We start from the raw sequence: 20607 nt of genomic DNA, 5'->3' as shown, positions 1-20607 counted from the left end.
CGGCCGCGGAAACAGGATCACCGTCGAAGACGATAAGAACTACGAGATTGTACTGCCTACATTGCCTACCGGTCGAATTGTTCAGAACACGTTGTTCTTGCACGGTGACGTGCGTGAGAGGCCCTACAGGGTCGAAGACTTCGAGACGCCCTGGTCAGTGCTGGTGTGCTCCCTGACGTGGTGGCGTTGGGGCGTACCAGATTAACCATGTCTGGGCGGTGACCCTCAACACCGGAGAAGCCACGAAGAAACTGGCTGCGTTGAAGGAGCTGAAGGTGAAAGGGCGCCGGTGTGTCATATTCGACCCTGAAGACCAGCAGGTGAAACTTCGCCTGCATTGGCTGCTCTACGGCGTGCAGGATGAAGACATCCGGACAGCTTTCGCAGCGTTCGGAAACGTCACCGAGGTGACGCGTGAGCGTTGGCGCGTCCAGGGCATGCGGGAAAAGGGCTCAACCACCAGGAGCGTGCTCCTCAAGTTGAAGCCTGGACTCAAGGTGGACGACCTACCCCACCAGGTTCGAGTCGCCGGCGAATTGGCCCTCGTGGTGGTGCCCGGGAGGGCAATGCAATGCCTGCGTTGCCACGGCACGGGTCATGTTCGCCGAGACTGCAAGGTGCCCCGCTGTACGAAGTGCAGGCGCTATGGACATGCGGACGCGGACTGCGTACGCACCTACGCGTCGGCGACCGGACTGCCAAGGGCAGACGAACAAGACGAGCTCATGGACGTCGCCGAGGCAGAGGAGGCAGCGAGGGGGACCGACGAGGCCAAAAAGCAGGCGGGTCCACCGGTCACGTCGGCGCTTTCCGGCGGTGAAGCCCCGAAAGGGGATGGCCCGGTGGAACAACAAGCGTCAGGTGACTCGTCTGGCTCAACGGGCAACCGGCCGATAACACAGGTCCTGCCAGCGTCCTTTGGAGCAGATACCCGCGAGGTTCCCGAACCGACGCACCAAGGAGCAGCGGGTAATGTGGCTGGGTCGAGCGACACGACGGGGAAGGCGACGGCGAGCGCGCCGGGGACCAAGGGCGGCGAGCAGAAAAGCCCGAGCGAGCCGCAGGCAGAGAAGGCTGGCGTACAGACGACTACCAACGCCGCAGTGGCGTCGAAGCGCCCGCGCCCGCAGACGAGCAACGACGGGACTCAAGCGACGACGTCGGGTGTCGAGGAACCCCCAGGAAAGACTGCCCAAGTACGGCGGTCATCCCTTCGTCCGCGCCCCAACGTTCCGTCCGACAGGCGAGGTGGCAACGCCGAGCCAGTCGGGCAAGTTCAAGTGCCGGCGCCGGACGGCACCGCCGGCGATGGCGTCGTCTAGCCCCGCGCTAGACGTGAGAGGTAAGCACAGTGCTGCTGGTCTCTTTTCTTTTCGTTAAAATGGCTCCTGCATGTCCGTTAAAAGTTGCAACCCTAAATGTTAGAGGACTGGCAGGAAAAAGAAAGCAAAGCCAGCTTTACCAACTTTTAACGGAACGCGACATTGATGTGCTGGCGGTGCAGGAAACGAAAGTTGATGGCGAAGAAGAGACCGGCAGCATGGTGCGACGTTTCACGTCTAGGTTTTTTGTTGTAGTCAGCCACGCACTGGGCACATCGGCCGGCTGCGTACTTTTTGTGAAGAAGTTGCCGGAGCTCCAAGTGAACGGTCATTTTTCTTGTCCCACGGGTCGGTGTGTGGTTCTTGACTTTTCTTTGAATAATGTCGAATGGCGTATTGTGTGTGTGTACGCGCCCAACAAGGTGGAAGAAAGGGCCCTGTTTTTTCACGGCCTAGAACAACGACTCTGTGCAGAAAAGCAGACGATACTGTTGGGCGACTTTAACTGCGTTCTCAGTGCACACGACAAGACGAGCACTCGGGGCTTTAGAGAAAAGAGCACTGATCTTTTGAAGCGCGTTCTCGAGAACTGGGATCTCGAGGATGTCGCAGAATGTCTTCATCATACGAGTGCGATTAAGTACACGCGTTCCGAAGGGCCTAGTTATGCGCGGCTTGACCGCATTTATGTATCCGTTGACATCCTGCCGGCATGTACTGGTTATGCTGTAGTCCCAGTGTCGTTCTCTGATCACTGCTTAGTCGAGTGCTCTATTGGAATAAATAAGCGAAGTAATTCTTTCTCGTGGGATACCTGGAAATTAAATAGCAAGCTCCTGGAGGACGAAAAATTTAATTCAACTGTAATAGAGGAAATTGGCAAATTAGAACCTAGCAAAAGTCTGCACATTTGGCAACAGTGGGAGCTGTGTAAAGAAACTATAAAATTAAAAGCAATTGACAGGGCAACGTGCATTCGGCACGATCAGAGAAAGAAAGAGACTGAAATGAAAGAGCTTCTTGATAAGCTATTAAAGCATGAATGCCGAGCACCCGGAAAATGGACAGAAGACATAAGAAAAATAAAACAAAAGATAGAGCAGCTGGACGAACAGCGTTATCGGGGTGCGCTTGTGAGGGCAAGGGCAGAAGACACCGCTGCAGGCGAAATGCCATCGAAACGGGCCTTAGGCTTGGAAAAAGCGCGTGCCGAAAGGAGCCACGTACGCGAGATAGAATGGGGCGGTAACGTATCAACTGATACAGAGGGTATAACGAGAGCATTTACTTAACATTATCGGAAGCTGTTTGCAATGCACGACATAGACTTTCAACATTTCAAGGATGAATTTCTGCCAGTATTACCCCGCCTGGACCATGAATGAAAGAAAAGAGAGTTTGGAGCGTGAAATCACAGTTACCGAAGTTGAGGATGCAATAGACAAACTAAACCCTGGAAAGTCGCCTGGACCGGACGGATTCACTGCCGCCTTTTATAAAGTATTCAAACATGACATTAGCCCTATCCTGACAGTAATATTTAATGAAGCATATAAATTAAATACATTGCCTCCATCATACAGGTCATCCCATACCGTTCTGATACCCAAAACCGAGGATGTATGTAAACTCAGATCTGTATCAGCATATCGACCCATAGCCCTAACAAATGTAGAGTACAAAATCTACATGAAAGTATTGGCTCGCAGATTGCAGACAGCGATAAAGGACATCGTCGGGCCTCACCAAACATGTGGTATTAAAGGGCGATCGATTGTCCTAAATATTAATAAAGCGCGCAGCATTCTCGAGTGCTGTGACTACTCTGATGATCGGGTCGCTATTTTACAGATTGACCTTGAAAAAGCTTTCGACTGTGTTGATCATAGAATTTTGTTTGCTGTTTTAAACCATGTTAACCTTGGTTCTGTTATCTGTGAGGGAGTGGCCCTGGCGTACCGAAACTGCACGACGAGGTTGATTGTAAATAAGAGTCTGGGGGCCCCCATTAATGTGCAGCGTTCGGTTCGTCAGGGTTGCCCCCTAAGCCCTCTGTTATTTTGTATTTATATAGAAACTCTGTGCATGAAAGTAATTGATAACAATAGCATCCTTGGTTTCCAGTTGCAAGCAGTCGAAGTGAAGCTGTTAGCATATGCAGATGACATTGCTATTTTCACAAGGGATCGGAAGAGTATAACACAGGCCGTCGAAACAGCTGCGTGAGTTCACCAAGGCTACGGGGAGTGGCGTGAACTGGTCCAAGAGCCTTGGGCTCTGGCACGGATCGTGGCCATCGACGCCGGACCACTTCGCTAATGTGCCTTGGGCAACGACCCCGGGAAAGTACTTGGGAGTGCCGCTCGATTGTTATCGCGAGAGCGACAACTACTGGAAAGAGCAGGTGAAAGATACGCAGGAGAAAGCGGTGAAATGGAAAGGAGCTTCGTTATCGATTTTTGCCAGAGCCACCGTCTGCAATCTGTTTTTTATCAGCAAGCTCTGGTACGTAATGCAGGTGCTGCATTGTTCCCGGACTAATGTACAGAAGTTGCATAGGATATTTGCCATATTTGTCTGGGCTTCTGAGTGGGAACGGTGCAGCCGTACCAACTTGTTTCGCCGGGTAAAAGATGGGGGACTGGGACTCGGTCACATGTTTTTACGGCAGCTTGTCAACCGGTTTTTGTTTTTTAGAGATGCCACCGATCCTTTCCTGCGCACGCTATGTCAATTAAGATTGGGCAGATTTCTGCCTGAATTTGTTGTCTACCGCAGATTGTGTGAGAGGGATCGGTGGTTTTTATAAAGAGATAGTGTCCAGTATCAGATTCCTAAGTTACGGTTTTCACGAGACTATCTATTCAATGTCAAGCGAAAAGAACTTTATTTTTCTTTATGTGATGTTGTCTTTCCAGTGCCTTTGTACAGGTCATTGTACGAGGGAGGCCCAGGCAGCAATGTTTTAAAGAGGGTAAAAAAGATGCACGTGCAGCCTGGAACGAAAACATTTTTCTTTAAGCTGCATTCGGGAACACTGCCAGTGAAAACTTTTTTGGAAGGAAAGGGGTGTTTTTTGCCGTGGGGCACGCATTGTATTATTTGTAAGTCGCCCGAAACAATAGATCAAGTTTTTTTACATTGCTGGGAGGGTGTTTATTTTTGGGATGTCTTGCAAAGAGCGATTCAGAAAGAATTTCCCTTGTACCCGCACGGCATTCGATTCCTGAGTGTACAGAACGAAGATGGCGTTCCATTTGACGCAATCATGCTCATGGGCCTCCACTCTTTGTGGCGTTCGAGAATGGCAGGTCAGCATTTCGACAAGGATGCGCGGCCTGCCCGTGCCTATTTCAGAGAGAGTGTGCACTGGTTTCTTGAGATTCACAAAACGGCACCGGAACCACCCGACTGGCTCTCAAGAGTAGAGCCACTTGTAACGTTACCTGAATTTTAAACTGACGATACCAGCATGTAGCTGGTTGATATATCTCGCCTCACGTAGAGTGTACATAGGGTAGATTTATAGCAGTGTTGTTTGTGTAATGTGTTTGTACCTAAGCCAGGTAATAAAGAAAGAAAATCGGCCATACCGTGCTGAATGCGCTGGTTCTCGTCCGATCACCGAAGCTAAGCAGCATTGGGCTCGGTCAGTACTTGGGAGGGAGACCACCTGGGAACACCGAGTGCTGATGGCACCTTCTTTTTTTTCCTTGCGTATTTATTTTCTTCTTTTTTTATTTAAATTGATTTCTTTTTCTTTCTTGCTTCGCAAGTCGTTTACCATTTCTACATCATTCGTCCCTGATATTTCTTACGCCCACTATAACAGGCTATAGCGAGTCCAAACTTGGTGCGCGCGCGCACGGATTCAAACGTGGCGCGACTGGCGGCACGCAGCACGTTGGTGTGATTGGATAATTCATTTCGATGTTGTCTGTACTCGAGAAATATTTTTGCCTCTTGGTACAAGAACATTAATGGGCATCCAGTTACTCGTGCATGTATTTCGATCACGCGTGCACCGCTCAGTTATAACAGTTCGCACAACAAATGCATGGCTGGTACATACGTCAACTGAATAACGCGGATGGGGGGCGTGGCGGCAGCACGTCCGCACACACACCCATACGTGAAACTTGCGCTCGTGTACTCATGTGCGCCCCAACGGCAAACATTTTCTGGCGGAGAGCATCAGACGGTAGCCACGCACATACGACCGTTTACCGTGCTGCAACAATTGACAAATGCTGCACATGCCGTTAACTGTAGCTTGTCGACGTCGAGCTAAAATCACGTTGGTGGATATAAGTAGTCTCGTAAAACGGCTCCCACTGCCATCGGTCATACCATGCTCATTCTACTTCCGGGCGCACCAGCGAACGGACGCAGAATGAACGGCTCCGATGGAGCGGCGATAGCGGCCCATGCCGGCCGCGGAAACAGGATCACCGTCGAAGACGATAAGAACTACGAGATTGTACTGCCTACATTGCCTACCGGTCGAATTGTTCAGAACACGTTGTTCTTGCACGGTGACGTGCGTGAGAGGCCCTACAGGGTCGAAGACTTTCGAGACGCCCTGGTCACTGCTGGTCTGCTCCCTGACGTGGTAGCGTTGGGGGCGTACCAGATCAACCATGTCTGGGCGGTGATACTGAAAACCGGTGAAGCCACGAAGAAATTAACAGCGGTTAAGGAGCTGAAGGTCAAAGGCCGCCGGTGTGTGGTTTTCGACCCTGAGGATCAGCAGGTCAAACTGCGCCTGCATTGGATGCTTAACGGCGTCCAAGACGACGACATCCGGACCGCTTTCGCTGCATTCGGGAACGTCACCGAGGTTACCCGAGAGCGTTGGCGCGTCCAAGGCATGCGAGAAAAGGGCTCCACCACAAGAACCGTGTTGCTGAAGCTGAAGCCGGGAGTAAAGGTCGACGACCTGCCCCACTAGGTTCGTGTCGCTGGCGAGTTGGCCCTCGTGGTGGTGCCCGGGCGTGCAATGCAGTGCCTGCGCTGCCACGGCACGGGACACGTTCGCCGGGACTGCAGGGTGCCCCGGTGTTCGAAGTGCCGGCGTTACGGACACGCGGACGCGGACTGCGTCCGTACCTACGCGTCGGCGACCGGGCTTCCAAGGGCGGACGATAACGACGAATTGATGGACGTTGCTGAGGCTGAGGAGGCAGCGAGGGGCACCGACGAGGCGAAAAAGCAGGCGGGGCAAGCGGACACGTCGGCGCCTTCCGGCGGTGAAGCCCCGAAAGGAGACGGCCCGCTGGAAGAACAAGCGTCAGGTGGCTCGTCTGGCTCAAAGCCGTTAACACAGGCCCTGCCAGCGTCTTCTGGAGCCGAGACCCACAAGGGTGAAGTACCGACGCCCCAAGGAGCGGCGGGTGACTTGGCAGGGTCAAGTGACACGACGGGGAATGCGACGGACAGCTCGCCAGGAAGCAAATGCGGCGAGCACAAGGGCCCGAGCGAGCCACAGACTGAAAAGGATCGCGTCCGCACGGCTACCAATGTTGCTGCGGCGTCGAAGCGCCCGCACCCCCAGACCGGACACGACGGAACTCAAGCGACGGTGTCCGTCGTTGAGGAACCCCCGGCAAGGACTGCCCAAGTAAGGCGGTCATCCATTCGACCGCGACCCAATGTCTTGGCCGACAAGCGTGGCGGCAACGCCGACACCGTCGGGCTACTTCCAGTTTCTGCGCCGGACGGCACCGCCGGCGATGGCACCGTCTAGCCACGTGCTGGACGCGAGAGGCAGGCACAGTGCTGCTGGTCTCTTTCCCTATCGTTAAAATGGCGCCTGTCTGTCCATTGAAAGTCGCAACCATAAACGTTAGAGGACTTGCCGGAAAAAGAAAGCAAAGTCAGGTATATCGACTTTTAACGGAACGTGACATCGACGTCCTGGCAGTTCAGGAAACGAAAGTTGACGGCGAAGAAGAGACCAGCCGCATGGTGCAGCGTTTCGCGTCTAGATTTGTTGTTGTTAGTCACGCAGTGGGCACATCGGCTGGCTGCTTATTGTTTGTTAAGAAGTTGCCAGGGCTTCAAGTAACGCTCATTTTTTGTGTGCGTCAGGCCGGTGTGCCCTTCTTGACTTTTCAATGTACAACACCGAATGGCGTGTCGTATGTGCATATGCGCCCAACAAGGTTGAAGATAGGGCCTTGTTCTTTTGTGGCCTCGAACAACGGCTAAGTTTAGGAAGAAAGTTAGTATTGTTAGGGGATTTTAACTGTGTCCTCAGTTCCCATGACAAAACGAGCGCTCGGTCTTTTAGAGATCAGAGCACGGATATGTTGATGAGAATCGTCGAGAAGTGGGACCTCGAGGACGTTGCCGAAAGTTTTCAATGTTCGGGTGTATTGAAGTACACGCGCTTCGAAGGCCCTAGCTATGCACGACTCGACCGCATTTATGTATCGGTCGGCATACTTCCTGAATGTGCTAGTTACGAGGTAGTCCCGGTGTCCTTTTCTGATCATTGCTTAGTCCAGTGCTCTATCGGGATTACCAAGAGACGTAACTCTTTTTCGTGGGAAACCTGGAAATTAAATAGCAAGCTTCTGGAGGACGAAGAATACAATTCGACAGTAATGGAGGAAATTGGCAAATTAGATCCTAGCAAAAGCCTGCACGTTTGGCAACAATGGGAGCTGCTTAAAGAAACATTAAAATTAAAAGCAATTAACAGGGCTACGAGCATTCGGTATAGCGAGAAACGGAAAGAGACCGAATTAAAAGCGCTGCTTGATAAGCTACTCAAACAGGAATGCCGAGCCCCGGGAAAATGGATTGAAGAAATTAGAAAACTGAAGCAAAAGATAGAGCAACTGGACGAAGAGCGTTATCGGGGTGCGCTTGTGAGGGCAAGGGCAGAGGACACCGCTGCAGGCGAAACGCCAACGAAACGTGCGCTATGCTTAGAAAAAGCACGCGCCGAAAGGAATCACATACACGAAATCGAATGGGGTGGTACCTTATCAAAAGATACAGAGGGCATAAAAAGAGCTTTCACGGAATATTATCAGGCGCTGTTCGCATTGCAAGACGTAGACTTTGAAAGCTTCAAAAATGAATTTCTGCCCGTATTACCCCCTCTGGACGACGAAAGGAAGGAAAGTTTGGAGCGTGCAATAACAGTGGCCGAAGTGGAGCACGCTATAGACAAGTTAAATCCTGGAAAGTCCCCAGGACCGGATGGATTCACTGCCGCGTTTTATAAAATGTTTAAACACGAAATTAGCCCGATTCTGACAGTTATATTTAATGAAGCGTACAAATTGAACACATTGCCTCCATCATACAGGTCTTCCCACACTGTTCTCATACCCAAGACCGAGGATGTACATAAACTCAGATCCGTAACAGCCTATCGACCCATAGCCCTAACCAACGTTGAGTATAAAATATATATGAAAGTATTGGCTCGAAGATTGCAGACAGTCATAAAGGACATCGTCGGGCCTCACCAGACATGTGGCATTAAAGGGCGATCTATTGTCCTAAATATCCATAAAGCGCGGAGCATACTGGAATATTGTGATTTTTCATATGAGCAGGTTGCCATATTGCAGATTGATCTGGAAAAGGCTTTTGATTGTGTTGATCACAAAATTTTGTTTGCTGTTTTAAATCATGCTAATGTCGGTTCTGTCATCTGCGAGGGAGTGGCCCTGGCGTACCGAAACTGCACGACCAGGTTGATATTGAATAAGAGTGTGGGGCCCCCATTAGTGTGCAACGTTCGGTTCGTCAGGGTTGCCCCCTCAGCCCCCTGTTATTTTGTATTTATATTGAAACATTGTGCTTGAAGGTAATCAACAACAATAAAATCAATGGGTTCCGGTTACACGCAGCTGAAGTCAAGCTGCTGGCGTATGCAGACGATGTCAATTGAGACAGAAGAAATTTATGATGTGCATCTAATATCATTCTACCGGGCAGGCAGATATTTGCAGTTTTTGGGTGGTAGTGGAAAATACAAAAATAAAAAAATGTTCGCAGAAGGTACTATCGCGCTCAGTATGAGCTACACCACGCGAGCGCGTGGCCGTGCGCGCTGCAAGCTTGTACAGTGGCGCTGATCATGGCATATTTTCGAGTTATCGGGAGAGGGTTTGGCTGTTCCTGCGAATGCACATCGCCCCCATTTGCTTTCACGCTCGCCCTCGTTTGACCCTTTGGTGATATCAGCTTCGAAAATGATAACAGCCACCGTGTCCTGAAGACAAAATTTTGTGCTCGGCAAGTCGAGCTTCACAAAACACGTCATATCTAGCCTTGCTCTTTTTGTTTGCTTCCTTTTATTCAATTGGGAATTCTAGGCTGATGCGCCGCTTACTGTATTACGCGAAAGTGGCTGTGTGTAGCGTGCACTGTGAGACACTGAATGTTCTTCACATTAGGAAATGTCCCGAGTGCCTAACAGTGAGCGCCTGCGGAACGCCAAATAGCAGGGATGACGGGGAGGTCTAATAAGACCGTAAATCGCATTATCCAAGCCTATAGGAAAGAAGGCCGCATCAGCGATGCTCCACATAGGCGGCACCCTCGTGCAACGACTGCTGCTCAGGACGCCGACATCCTCGACGCCGCGAAGGCAAGCCCCTTCAGTACTGCCAGAGAGATCGGTGCGGCCGCTGGAGTGTCTGCAAGCGCGTCGACAATAAAACGACGGCTAGTGGAAAGCAAACTCAAGAGCCACGTTGCGGCCCAGAAGCCGCGCCTCTCCTTGTCAAACAAGACGGCGCGTCTTAATTTCGCAACAGAACACGTCTCCTACCACGGCCGACTGGAAAACAGTACTTTTTTCGGACGAATCTACGTTCACAACGCGCTGGGACCAAAAGCGACGTGTGTGGCGCCCTGTCAATTCCCGCTACGACCCCCTCTACGTGCAAGAAGTAGCATCGAGCGGACGCACGGCTGTTAGTGTTTGGGGCGCTGTGTCCCGTGATGGGCTTGGCGTTTTGCACCGCATTGAGGGACCGCTGACATCGGCAAGGTATTGCGACATCCTCGATTACGTCATGATACCTTACGCGTTGGACGGGCCTTTTCCTGACGGGGACTTCCTGTTCCAGCAAGACCTGTCACCTATCCACACTGCAAAGGTTGTTGAAGAGCTCCTCAACATGCGAGGGGTGCGGTGCCTCAGGTGGGTACCCAAAGGGGCAGACCTCAACATCATTGAGGCCGTATGGGGCAGAATGAAGGTCAGTCTGTGCAAAAGAGGATTACACAGTTCATCCGCCGATGAGCTATGGAGCGCTGTCGAAGAAGAATGGATGCGCCTCCAAAATGAACGCAGTTTCGTTGACAATCTGTACGCGTCACTACAGTCCAGAATGCAGGATGTGATTGCCGTGCAAGGGGCCATGACCCACTACTAAGGCATGGCGACCGCTTCATCTACTTTCCTGTCCCGTCACTCGAGTTCTTGCAGCTTAATTATCAGCGCTGACGCGCCATCGGTTCAGCAGCAGCCAGTCAGCATTGGGTCCGCAGCCAGGCACCATCTTTGAAGTGGCCGGCCGGAATAGCAGAAATTCCCTTGTAGTTGCTTGTGATGTTATGCATCTTAGTGTTTTTTATTTTGGTTTATTTTTGTGCCCAATTCTTCCTTTTTTTAATGCGTTCTGAATGAAGTCAGTATGCATTATTCGCATTGTTATTCATATAATTATTTTGACTGTGGCTTGTTCACTATGTTATTTGCTTTGTATTCCAAAGAAGAAATATTACAATACTCGTGGTATTTTCCTCCTGCTAATTTCTTTGACTACGAGAAATTGGCTTTTCTCCGCCATTTCAAGCTACACCTAATGGATATTACGCAAAAATAAAAAACAAAAAGCAGCGCAGCTTTTGTTTTCACTTAAATATTAGTTACCCTTTTTTATTCAGGAAGTGTTGTGCTTACTTTTGAAGACCACACAATTATTTTGGAAAGCCAGGTAAGTTTATTATTCGAGAACACTGCACACGGTCTCACGTTGACGTATCCATGAAAAGCACTTCCTGCCTCCCCCTTTCCTTGGCGAACTGACTGGAGAGTGGTTTATGTTCAGAACTCGTGTTATTAAAACGTATTGTCAGCGTAGTTGTTGCCAACAACAAAGTAACAGCTGCCGCGCCCATAGAAGAAATGCTGCTAGCGATCACCGAAACGGTATCAACGGCAACGCGTTGGGAATTGGCAGCACAGCTCTGGTAATATATTTTTTTAAATATTGCACGGCCCGCGTCGTCGCCGGCTCTGCCTTTTCTCTAGAAGCATGACGCAATCGGGAAGTACCCAATTCAATTAAAACAGCACTTGCATATTCATTCTTGCACGAAGTTAACGCTCATTCTTTGATAAGATTCGCACGACATGTCTGGTGGGCGGTGAAGTCGCTGTATTGTGCTCGAATTTTTCTTCTTCAGTAAAGACAGAACCAGCGAGCAAAATGAAAGGCGAAAGGTTCTTCCAAATAAAGAAGGGCGAGGGTGAAAGCAAGCATGTGGGGGTGATGTGCATTCGCAGGATCAGCCAAACCCTCTCCCGATAACACGAAAATATGCCACGATCGGCGCCACTGTACAAGCTTGCAGCGCGCTCGGCCACGCGCTCGCGTGGTGTAGCTCATACTGAGCGCGATAGTACCTATTCACATGAATAACAAAATACTTTCATTCAGAGCTATCCATACTTCATTAGAACACGTCGATACGTACTTGTGCATGCGCTTGCCTAACCAGAATAACAGGCAAAATACAAATAAGAGCCACAGATGCAGAAGCAAGCCATAAAAAAATACAAATCAAGATGAACAGCAACAGGCAACATGTATGAGGACGGGTGAATTAAAAATTAAATATTTAGTGGTACGAGAACCTTCCGTCGTTATTTCCTCTTCCTACTCTTTCAACTCTGAATTTTTACATGCGGTATTTGTGTTTTAATTGACATCGTTGACATTTATATCTCTGTCCAACAAATCGAAGCAGTAACTGTACGTACCGTTTCTCCTTTCGCATTTCTCGAATGGTCCGCAGATATTTCCGCCGCCACATGATGATATCGTCCCTTTCTAGCAGTGCACAGTTACGTTTTCGCTTCCAAAATTCAAATCCAATGTCATTCAGAAGCCTGCGCATCGTTCGGACAGTCAGCTGCTTCGGTAGCCCCATGTCGGTGTCGCCGATTACCTCGCTGAGGATCTTTTCTGCCGTTGGCGCCTCGTTGCGAACGTAGTACTGATGTACTTTCCGGTGAAGAGCAGACAGGGTAAAACTATCGTACCGCTGCACTCTTGTCTTTCCAGTAACTTTTGCTGGTGATTCAGCGGTGGAACGAAGCCTTTTACGCTTCGGGGGCTTCAGTGTACCCTTTAAAACATCCGTCTTGAGCCGTGCGACAGTACGCTCGCTCACGCCGGTAAGCGGGCTAACCGAACGAAACACGGAAGCGACGGAGAGTCCCGGTTGCGTCAGTCTCACTTGGGCGTACACGTTGCAGACCACTTGCTTTGTTTGTTTCGACAGCTTGTGGTACTCAAGCTTCTTGAATATCATGTGCGGCGAGCCGATTGGGTGAGCCACTGGAGGAAGAAGGCACAGGTGCACAGGTGACGCACAGGTGACACAAGAAGGCACAAGTGACGCGGATGCCATTTTTTCTTTCTGAAGCATGGGATCATGGTGAAGGAAGAGAGCCAATGCCACGCCAGTGGGGAACGCGGCAACTAAAAAAAAACTCCAAAAATGTAAAATATAACGCTATTTCACATAATATTACTAATAATTTTCTGGCATTATCAATTAGCAGCTAAAAATTATAACGGCACATTTATAAATAATTAGGTTACGCACAAAAAACGTTTTTTTTTTTTGTGGAACTACTTTGAGCTGCGCAGCGACACTGACGAAACGGCGTGATTCGGCTCTGTAGCCTTGGCTGCATTGCCACAGAAATTTGTCCCCCAGTATAGGTACCGAGCAGGGGGCATCGTCGTCAGACAAGGGGGAGCGCGAGAGGGCGTCGGCGTCAGCATGCTGGCGTCCGTTGCGGTACAGCGCGCGGATATCGTACTCCTGTAGGCGAGGTGCCCAGCGGGCGAGGCGGCCCGAGTGATCCTTCAATGACGACAACCAGCATAGTGCATGATGGTCGGGGATGACATCAAATGGGCGACCATACAAATAGGGTCGGAACTTCGTAAGGGCCCACATGATCGCCAGGCATTCCTTTTCGGTGACGGTGTAATTGGTCTCGGCTTTAGTAAGCGTACGACTTGCATATGCCACGACATATTCAGGGAACCCTGGTTTGCGCTGCGCAAGGACAGCGCCAAGGCCAACACCGCTGGAGTCTGTGTGTACCTCTGTAGGGGCCGTAGGGTCGTAGTGGCGTAGTATAGGAGGCGAGGTCAACAAACGACGTAGCTTTGCGAAAGCGTCGTCGCTCTCTGACGACCACGAATGGAGGGGCCCGTTACTTCCGAGGAGCTTCGTCAGCGGCGATATGATAGCCGCGAAGTTTCGAACGAAGCGCCGAAAGTAGGAACACAGTCCTACGAAACTGCGCAGTTCTTTGACGGACGTAGGTTTCGGGAACGTGGTCACGGCCCGAAGCTTGGCTGGATCGGGGAGAATTCTGTCCTTGGACACGACGTAGCCGAGTATTGTCAGCTGCCGTGCTGCAAATCTACCCTTCTTTAGATTCAGTTGCAGACCAGCGTCGCTCAAACGCGTCAACACATGCCAGAGGCGTTGAAGATGCGTGGAGAAGTCTGGAGCGAAAACCACGACGTCGTCGAGGTAGCACAAGCACGTGTGCCGTTTCAGGTTGAGCAGAACAATATCCATCATGCGCTCGAAGGTGGCGGGCGCATTACACAGCCCAGACGGCATGACGTTGAATTCGTATAAGCCGTCGGGCGTGACAAAGGCGGTCTTTGGTCGAGCGTCATCAGCCATAGGTACCTGCCAGTACCCTGAGCGCAAATAGATAGATAGATGAAAAGAATTCTCCTCCTTGTAGACTGTCAATCGCGTCGTGTATTCGCGGTAGAGGATACACGTCCTTACGAGTGATCTTGTTGAGACGTCGGTAGTCCACACAGAACCGCACAGAACCGTCCTTCTTCGCAACAAGAACGACAGGAGACGCCCAGGGGCTGTTAGATGGTCGAATAACATCGCGTCGAAGCATGTCGTCGACTTGCTCGTTGATTACGCGGCATTCTGTGGGAGATACGCGATATGGACGTTGCCGTAGTGGCGGTTGGGCGCCAGTGTCGATGCGATGCGTAACGGTGGACGCGCGGCCGAGAGATGTTTGAGCGACATCGAAAGAAGCGCCAAATTCTTCCAAGAGGCCCAGAACCTGGGAACGCTGGACCGGCGTAAGGTTGTCAGCAGTGGAAGAAGCAAATACATCAGCGGGCGATGAACCAGACGTGGTAACAGCACTGAGCGTACTGGAACTGGGGCAGTGCGTGCCATCTGGTTCGTCCATAACTTGTGCGTCTTCGAGGAGTTCCACGCTGCCGAGACATTCTCCTCGCACCAACGTAACACTGTACCGAGATGGGTTCATAACAAAAATTGGCGTGCTGCCCTGAGTGACTTGCACGGTCGCGAAAGGCACCAGCAAGCCTTTCCTCGTGCAAACACGGTCAGATGGCGAGAGGAGTGCAACGGTGTCGGAGAGACTGGCGCAGTAGACGGTGTGGTGTCGTCATCGATCGTCGGTTGGTTCTACTTATGTTCACGTTGCCTTTACCGAACACCACCGCGGGTTCGAGCACTGGGAGTTTCATGCAGGTTGCCGCGTCCTCGTTCGTCCCGCACCCGTGTACCGTTCGAACTGCTGCGCGCGAGAACTCGGCCCGTCACCGCGAAGGGACGGCGAGCCGTCGCGCGCAGCGAGGGAGACCCTAGGCGACACTCTCCAAATTAGTGGTTTATTACTGGGATTAAAAAGAGATCAATAATTCGACACAGCCAATCGTACGTAACATAATTACACAAGACACCAATTAGCTAATACACGTTACGAACTATATCTATTAGTGGCCGCGAATGGCACACCTATAAAACAAGCAAACAAAGAACCAGGTTTGGAGAGCCGACCTACCCTTCGGCTAGCGCTCCTGCGACCTCGCACCCCAGAGCAGAAGAAACAGAAGAGACAAAGCAACACTTGAAAGAAACGTATACAGTGCACGATCGCGAGGCGCTGCCTCGGGACTTCGAGATCGCGGAGGGTAGCGCGCGCCCGCTGAGGCCGGGGCCCCGACAAAACGACGTAACCGCCGGCCGGCGACGAAGAACAAAGAACAAAGGATCGCCGCCGGCCGGAGCGGCCAAAACGCGTACGCACCCTTCGAGGTCTCCAAGTGGTCTCCCCCGAACCTTGGTCGCGCACCCGCCGCTTCTAGGCGAGCGCGAGCCAGGTCCGAATCCCGCCAAAATTGGGCCAATGGGACACCGTGTTTAACCTTCGAGGGCGGGGTGGCAGCAAGGTGACGGCGATTTATGACCAGCTGCCACCCGTCCTGTCGAGACGAATTCTCCAAGGGAAGATGGCGTCGAGCAACTGGGTCGAGCAACTGGGGCGTCAACGGACACCGCCGTTGACGATTTTGCAGGCACTTTGGTGTCGTCTTTCACGAGTACCTTGCTCACAGACGATGGACTGTCAGTCGGCGTCAGATCAGAGAATGCTGACAGCTCTATTTCAGCTGGTGCGCAATGAATCACGGCGTCGTGGTGGGAGAGAAAATCCCATCCTAGGATGACGTCGTGAGAGCATACTGGAATTATGATCAATTCGACGACGTACAGAGCATCCTTAATCATGATGCGGGCTGTGCACACCGCTGCAGGGTGAATACTTTGGGCGCTGGCTGTACGGAGGGAGAGCCCGGGATGCGGCGTCGTCACTTTTCGCAGTAATCGGCTAAACTTGGCGTCCATAACGGATACGGCGGCTCCAGTGTCGATAAGGGCAGATGCGCGAACACCGTCCACAAACACGTCTAACACGTTCGATGGGCTTCGCAGAGGGCTTTCGCAGTTCGATAGCGTCGCAGCCCTTGCCTCGTGGACTGCGACGACTAGCTTTCCTGGTCATGTGGGCCCGGACGTGGCCGCATCGGTGACAGTGATCGGCGTCGTGGTGATGGCAAACGGCGGGTAGATGGTGCTGGGCGAGACGACGGTGACATAGGCGGCGGTGAATCGTAATACGGGCGGCTTGACTGGCTGGGGATGGTTGAGGCGACACGAAGCGGCTGCACGCGATTGCAATAGCGGGCGACATGACCCCGGCAATAGCTCCTTCTTACCACGGGGATGAAAAAACCAGCAAAAGTGCTCATCGTTCCACGTGAGGCACAAATCTAAAAATTGCAGACAAGCTTCTTGCGGTAATTCGACCGTGAAAGATAGGCCTCGTCCTAGTCTTTTAAAGACGTTTAAAATAGCTTCAGGGGATGTAAGGTCTCCCTGTAAAAGAATTAAAAAATCATCTACGTATCTAAAAACCTTTAAAACCTCCCCCCCTTTAAAAGCATTATCCAAGTCCCCATCTACTTCAGCCAAAAAGATATCGCAGAGAACCGGCGCGACACACGAACCAATGCAGATTCCCTGCCGCTGAAGGTAGGGCTTTTCGTCAAACATTATAAAGGTAACATTGAGGTAAAATTCTAAAAGCGATAAGAGATTGTTAACAGTAACGCCTGCGTCATTGATAAAAGCAACGTCGCCGCTCTTTTCGATGCAGGATTTTACAGATGCCAGAAGCTTGTCATGCGGTACAGAATAATATAGATCTACCACATCGACCGAGAAAGCGTTGCAAGTACCATTACGAGACCGCAAAAATCGCACACATCACTAGATCCCTTAGTTCGGAAAGGATCATTCACCGCAAGCTTCTTAAGCTTGCTCTGAAGAAACCTACTAACATTAATTTGCCAGGATCCCCCTTCACTAACAATAGTACGAAAGGGTATATCAGGTTTGTGTGTCTTAGCTGAGAAAAAAACGTTAAGGTTGCTCCCTCTGCTATTTTCTATTTCCCTGGCTAGCACCGTAAGACCCGCATTCTTGCAGAAAGCAACAAACTTCGATTTAACGCGTGTCTCACCCTTCTTAACTGGACGGAAGTTCTTCTTGATAGCATCTAGAGCTTTTTCGTTAAACGCTCCCTCAGGTATGACCACAAAGCAACCTTCTTTGTCTGCTAGCATTAATTTTAATTTGTTGTCTTTGAAATACGACACAACGTTATTTAATCCTTTATCTTTAGGTCGACCTAGAGCCTGCGGTGCACATTTTGAAAAACAGTCCATACCATCTTGTAGGCATCTGTCACAATCTTGACTGGCCTTCGCAGACTCGCACAATTTCAAGAAAGTCGCGGGTAGGCACGGTGTACCGATGGTCTTTTCGGCGCCCGAGAAAATCGGGAAGTTGTGCCAACGTATTTGCGATAGCAAAAAGCGCGGCTGCGAGAAGAAGCATGAGAGGCCTTTTGTAAAATGTTCCACGGGGGTCGTGTACTCGATACCCCTATCCTGCGGCAAGGTGTACATCGGTCAAACCGAAAGATGTGTTAATGACCGGTTAAGGGAACATGCCCAAAAAATTATTAAAACGAGATGACAAGTATGCGCACCTGGTTGCGCATGCTATAATGTGTGGCTGTGACGCAGGATTCTCCGAGACAAAGATTCTTGGCAGAAGCACAAGGAAAACTGCACGTGAAGTGTTAGAGGCATTTTCCATAGAAAAAGACAAGGACCGCTTTGTAAGCACCCCGTCGCTATCTCTGTTTCCGAGTGAATTTCAGTTCATCAGATCCAGGCTGTGATGTGGAAGGAGCAGGAAGAAAATGTATGTCTTGATTGTGTGTGTGTTGGCTTTATCTGATGTTATTGCGCGCATGTGCCACATGTATATATTCAAGCCCGTGCGATCAATAAATCAGTTGGAAGTGAGCGCTGTACGTGGTGGATGTCTGGGTGTGGGGGTGTGTGGGTGTGTGAATGTGTCGTGTGGTTGCGCTCTAATTAAGTTTTTGGAAATGATCTACCAACTAGCCCAACAACAAGTTCTTTCAGATCTGTAACACCGTATCGACCCATAGCCCTAACAAACGTTGAGTATAAAATTTATATGAAAGTATTGGCTCGAAGATTGTGGACAGTCATACAGGACATCGTCGGGCCTGACCAGACATGTGGCATCAAAGGGCGATCTATTGTCGTAAACATCCATAAAGCGCGGAGAATACTGGAATATTGTGACTTTTCATATGAGCAGGTTGCCATATTACAGATTGATCTGGAAAAGGCATTTGATTGTGTTGATCACAGAATTTTGTTTACTGTTTTAAATCATGCTGACGTCGTTTCTGTTATCTGCGAGGGAGTGGCCCTGGCGTACCGAAACTGCATGACGATATTGATCGTAAATAAGAGCCTGGGGGCCCCCATTAGTGTGCAACGTTCGGTTCGTCACGGTTGCCCCCTCAGCCTCCTGTTATTTTGTATATATATATATATATATATTGAAACCCTGTGCTTGAATGTGATCAACAGCAACAGGATCAATGGTTTCCGGTTACATGCAGTTGAGGTCAAGCTTCTTGCATATGCAGACGATGTAGCCGTTTTCACAAAGGGTCAACAAAGTATAGAACAGGCTGTCAAAACTGTGCGTGAATTCAACCAAGCTACAGGGAGTGGTCTTAACTGCTTTAAGTGCCTGGGGCTCTGGCACGGATCGTGGCCAACGAAGCCAGACCACTTCGCTAACCTGGGTGACGACACCGGGCAAGTGCTTGGGCGTTCCGCTGGAGTGTTATCGCGACAGCGATCACTACTGGAAAGGTCAGGCTAAGGACACACGGGAGAAAGAAGAGAAGTGGAAATCAGGTGCCCTATCGATCTTTGCCAGAGCCACTATTTGCAACCTGTTTTTCATCAGCAAGCTCTGGTACGTTATGCAGGTGCTGCATTGCTCACGGACTAACGTGCAAAAGTTCAATAGGATATTCGCCACTTTTGTCTGGGCTTCTGGGTGGGAACGGTGCAGCCGTACGAACTTGTTGCGACGGGTAAGGGGGGATCGGACTGGGTCAGCTCTTCTTACGTCAGTTGGTTAACCGGTTTTTGGTTTTTAGAGATGTCACCGATCCTTTCCTGCGCATCATATGCCAATTGGGACTAGGTAGTCTGTTGCCTGAGTATGTTGTCTCAACTGAAGAGTGTGCAGGAGGGATTGGTGGCTTTTATAAAGAAATAGTGTCGAGTGTGAGATTGCTTACCGTACGGTTTTCGAGAGAATATCTTGCCAATGTGAAGCGAAAGGAACTTTACTTTGCTCTTTCTGATTTTGTCTTGCCTGTGCCCTTGTACAGGTCATTGTACAGTGAAGGCCCAGGTAGCAATGTGTAAAAGAGAGTGAAAATTAACAAAAAACATTCTTCTTTAAGGCTCATTCAGGAACGTTACCAGTCAAAACTTTTTTGGAGCGAAAGGGATGCTCTTTGGCGTGGGGTACGGACTGTTTAATTTGCAAGGTTCCAGAAACAATACATCTTGTTTTTTTTTTTGCATTGTTGGGAAAGGGTTTATTTTTGGGATGTGTTACAAAGAACTATCAAGAAAGACTTACCTCTGGTCCCGTACGCCATTAGGTTCTTGAATGCCGATAATAAGACGGGGTTCCTCTAGGCACCATCATGCTCTTGGGCCTCCACTCTTTGTGGCGATCGAGAATGGCAGGTTATCACTTTGATAAAGATGCTCGGCCTGCACGAGCCTACTTTAGAGAAAGTATTCATTTGTTTCTAGAAATTCATAAGGCAGCACCGGAAGCACCGGAGTGGCTCTCAACAGTAGAGATCTGGTGACATTACGCGAATTTTAATATGACGACACCAGCGTGACGCTGGTTGACAGCTCAGTCACCGTATGTACTGTGTACAATGGGTGGTTTTACAAGTGTTGATTGCAATATATGTTGCGTACCTAAGACAGGTAATAAAGAAAAAAAATCGGCCATACCATGCTGAATGCGTCGGTTCTCGTCCGATCACGGAAGTTAAGCAGCATTGGGCTCGGTCAGTACTTGAGAGGGAGACCGCCTGGGAACACCGAGTGCTGATGGCACCTTCTTTTTTTCCACTTGGGTATTTATTTTCTTTTTTTTATTTAAATTAATTTCTTTTTCTTTCTTGCTTCGCACGTCGTTTACCATTTCTACA

At 50.1% G+C, this 20607-nt stretch overlaps 2 pseudogenes; both read left to right on the top strand.

Annotated features, from left to right (window-relative positions):
- Window positions 1-4901: 4901 nt before the first annotated feature.
- On the top strand, window positions 4902-5020 carry LOC119379652 (5S ribosomal RNA; annotated as a pseudogene).
- Window positions 5021-20393: 15373 nt separating this feature from the next.
- LOC119379655 (5S ribosomal RNA) lies at window positions 20394-20512 on the top strand (annotated as a pseudogene).
- The last annotated feature ends 95 nt before the right edge of the window (window positions 20513-20607 follow it).

The sequence above is a fragment of the Rhipicephalus sanguineus genome, chromosome 1 (genome assembly GCF_013339695.2).
Source record: "Rhipicephalus sanguineus isolate Rsan-2018 chromosome 1, BIME_Rsan_1.4, whole genome shotgun sequence".
In the NCBI taxonomy this organism is placed as follows: domain Eukaryota; kingdom Metazoa; phylum Arthropoda; class Arachnida; order Ixodida; family Ixodidae; genus Rhipicephalus; species Rhipicephalus sanguineus.
The sequence above is the reverse complement of the archived record's forward strand: the minus strand, read 5'-3'. Positions and strand labels throughout refer to the sequence as shown.